This window comes from Rhipicephalus sanguineus, chromosome 2, assembly GCF_013339695.2.
Source record: "Rhipicephalus sanguineus isolate Rsan-2018 chromosome 2, BIME_Rsan_1.4, whole genome shotgun sequence".
Taxonomy (NCBI): Eukaryota; Metazoa; Arthropoda; class Arachnida; order Ixodida; family Ixodidae; genus Rhipicephalus; species Rhipicephalus sanguineus.
The window spans coordinates 228,137,699-228,141,534 of NC_051177.1; the positions used below are offsets into that span (position 1 = coordinate 228,137,699).

A 3,836-nucleotide genomic window follows, 5' to 3' on the forward strand; every position below is an offset into this window, starting at 1 on the left:
ATAGGCCATACGCGGTTTTACTACGTCACGGCGACCTTGCGCGGCTATGCTATGTCACACCGGCTGTGGAGGAGCACGGCGTGGCGGCTGTGCTAGTGTGTACTAGGACTACCGAGTGCCGTGACCGGGCCTCACCCCTGATGTCTTTCACGTAGACCGTAGCGGCGGCGCTGCAGATAAATAAGAATGTATCACCAACTAGCCCCGCAACGTGTTTTGTTAAGTGCTCTAGATGTGCGGCTGATGATGTGGCTGCCAGGTCTTCATGCAATAGAACAAAAGTATCCTTCATCCTGCATCGAGCAATAGAACAAAAGTATGCCATCTAGCGTCACACACACATATACTATATATTGTGAACCGAAAGTTTAGGACGCTCAAGACACTTCTTTATTGTGTCGAGTATGAGCCCCACAACCAAAACCCAAGCAGTGATGATGAGTATGTACATATGAGAAGATGAAGCGCATGAACAATGCTCACACTAATTTTCCGCTACGAGTGGTCGGCCCGGCCACGATTTAGGCGGGTAAGGTACGGCGAACGAATGGCTTGAGGCACGAAATGTGAATTCTCTCAGATGCATAGTAACGACGGTCCGAAGAAACCTCGATGGGGCTGACAAGGACTGGGGATGTTTCTTCACGAACAACGTATGGTCCAAGAAAGTGCGATTGAAACTTCGCATACAATCCCGGAGTGTGAACTGGCGTCATAAGAAGTTCTTCATCTCAAGGACGGAAGGTGACGTCGTGATGAATGCTGTTACAACGCTTCTTGCGGTCTTGTTGACTGGCTTCTGTGTTGAGGCGAGCACGTTGGCGACATTCATCCAGCCTAAAGACAAAATGTTCTGGTGTAGTTGTAGAGGTTTTCGTCGTTACATTGAAGAAAGAGGCATCGATGGCGAATGTCGGCGCACGACCGTAGACCAGGTAGAAAGCTGAATGTCCGGATACATGCAGCGCGACTTCGACGAAGACAGGAGACACATAAAACACAGACGAGCACCCGTCGGCTCTCGTCTGTGTTTTATTCTGTGTCCTGTCTTCCTCAAAGTCGCGCTGTATGTATCCGAGTATGTACCGACTCACCCAAGTCAAAGTGTTAGTGAATATCCGGTAGTCCGTCGGACAGCGGTCTTGTGCGCAAACGTCACGAAGGGTAAGATCGTGTCCCAGTTATCGTGGTTTGGTCCGATGTACATTGATATCATGTCTGTTAGAGTCCGATAGAATCGCTCCGTTCAGCCATTTGTTTGAGGGTTGTAGGCTCATGTCGTCTTATGCACTGGACCACAAGTTTTGAGCACTTCTTCAGGAATTGCGGACAAAAAGGCCTTGCCGCGATCACTGCAACAGCCTGCGAGGTGCACCATGACGCAACACAATGGCTTGCAAAAATAAGGCGGCAACGTCTGACGCAGAACTAGTGCATAGAGGGGCTGTCTCTGCGTACCTTGTGAGATAATCGACAGCTGTCACGATCCACCGATGACCTGCTGGCGTTACGGAAAGTCGCCCGACTAGGTCTATTGCGATAATGGCAAATGGTGCTTTCGGGACATCGGATGGATTGTAACAGGCCAGCAGGAGGTGAAGTTTGTCGTTTTCGGCGTTGACAAAGTGTGCACTAAGCGACATACTTCGCCACAAAGGTAGAAAGGCCAGGCCAGAAGAAACGTCTCCTAACGTGGTCGTATGTCTTGTGAAACCCCTAGTGGCCAGCAGGTGAGTTGTCATGCAGTGCTTCGAGAACTTGTGTACGCGGCGAACGGGGAAGTACTGGAACTCACCGATGGCCATCGGTATTGTAAGTATAGCAATGCAGCAGGTTATTTTCCACCTTGAACCGCCTTAACTGACGACGTAGTCTGGCATTAGGTGGAGAAGACGTGCCACTTCGGTATCCGATGATGCGATTATATAGGGGTCGTCACGTTAACAGGAGGCAAACTGAGCGCAGTGGTCGAACGATAGTGTTATGTACTGACGTCACATGTACATTTCATCGCTTATCACCCACGCAAGCAGCAGTGGCCTTATCACGAGTTATCACTCATGCTATAAAAGGAGTGTGCGTCAATAAACCTATGTTCATTTCACCACTGGGCGTCCGACTGATTTACTACATTGGCGACGAAGCAGACCGGCCCGGCGAGGCCGCCGTTAATGAAGGCGGGATGGCTGTCGGCAAGATCGGCGAGTATCGTCTTGGCACGGACGCGTCTTGGGATGAGTAGGTCGAGCGGTTGGAAATGTTTTGCGACGCGAACAAGATAACAACGGACGAGCAGAAAAGAGCAGTTCTGCTGAGTTGTTGCGGCGAAGCAGCGTACGGGCTCATCGTAACCCTGGTGAAGCCAGTAAGACCGACCATGGCAAGCTACGACGAAATCAAGACGGCCGTTCGCAAGCACCTGCATCCGAGGCCTTCCGAGCTGCACGCAAGGTTTTTGTTCTACAGGAGAAACCAGGCGGCTGATGAATCGGTGGCAGACTACGTCACGGCTCTGCGCAAGCTAACGGAAGACTGCGGTTTTGGTGACAAGCAACTACCGCTGGACGTCATGATGCGAGATCGTTTCGTGTGCGGCATCAAGAACGAAGCAGTCCAGCAGACTTCTCGCCGAGCCGAACGTTACGTTCCAGGTCGCGTACGACATGGCCGTGACAGCTGAAGCTACAGCAAAGCAGCAGCGAGACATACGCAACCAGGGACGAGACGAGACAAAAGACAGCCAGGGCCTAATTCAAGCAACTCGCACGAAACAAGACACCGCAGCGGAAGAGTCCAGTTGCTATCGCTGCAACGGTAAGCACGCTCCGCATTTATGCAGTTTTAAAAAGGCGGCATGTTTCAAGTGCAAGAAAATTGGACACATTGCGAAAGCCTGTCGTTCGAAAGACGAGGTTAGAAAGTTTCAAAGAAAAAGCTTCACACGAGCAGAAGAAAAAAAGAGAGTAAAAGCAAGGGCGCCTACGAAATGACCGAATTATTTTCCCTCTGCAAGGTGAATGAGCAAGAAGAAAAATTCATGGTTGAAGTACAGATTGAAGGGCAGAATCTACCCATGGAAATTGATTCTGGAGCATCGTGCTCAACTCTGAGTGAAGAAACGTTTCGCTCTATCGAGGGAAAGCAAAGTAAAATACCCCTTCGAGAGTCAAGCAGAACGCTCGTAACCTGGTCAAAAGAGGCGTTGTCTGTAGTTGGTCGCGCAAGTGTTGTGGTGGAATTCAAGGGCGGACGGCAGAGCTGCCTTTGTTGGTAGTGAAGAGAAGCGGTAACAGTTCGCTTGGGCGGAACTGGTTTAGGCCGTCGGGCATTGGGCAGCATGGAATTCAGCAACTGAATGTTGCAGACGTCACTTCACGATTTTCTGAGGTGTTTCGCAGTGACCTTCCTGGCTTCAATGGACCGCCAGTGCACATCGAACTGAAAGACGACGCCAAACCAACGTTCCTCAAAAGTCGTACAGTTCCACTAGCACTGAAAGACGATGTGGCTGTAGAAACAGGAAGACAAAGGAGAAGACGAAGAAGAATTAGAAGAAAAAGAAGACATCTCATCAATAATGTTATTCACGTTCTATATCGTCAAATAAACGGTTCTAAACCGTTGTGGCTCTTCGGTCTGTTCGTTCAAAACATGGTGCCCGTGACCACCCTCCATCGTGGACAAGCCCGGGACGACAGAGCCCCAGTTGAAGAATACGAGGCAGCAGACGTGCCACCGGGAGCGGCAGCCGTGGAGCCGAGAGCTACCGCCAAAGGAAGAGGCCATCTTTCCAGCGTGAATGTAAGCCTGCATCTTGTTCACCATGAATCGAAACA

The 3,836-nt window shown here is 50.5% G+C and overlaps 1 pseudogene; it reads left to right on the forward strand.

Moving 5' to 3' along the window:
- The first annotated feature begins 2,167 nt into the window (after window positions 1-2,167).
- On the forward strand, window positions 2,168-3,509 carry LOC125757322 (uncharacterized; annotated as a pseudogene).
- The last annotated feature ends 327 nt before the right edge of the window (window positions 3,510-3,836 follow it).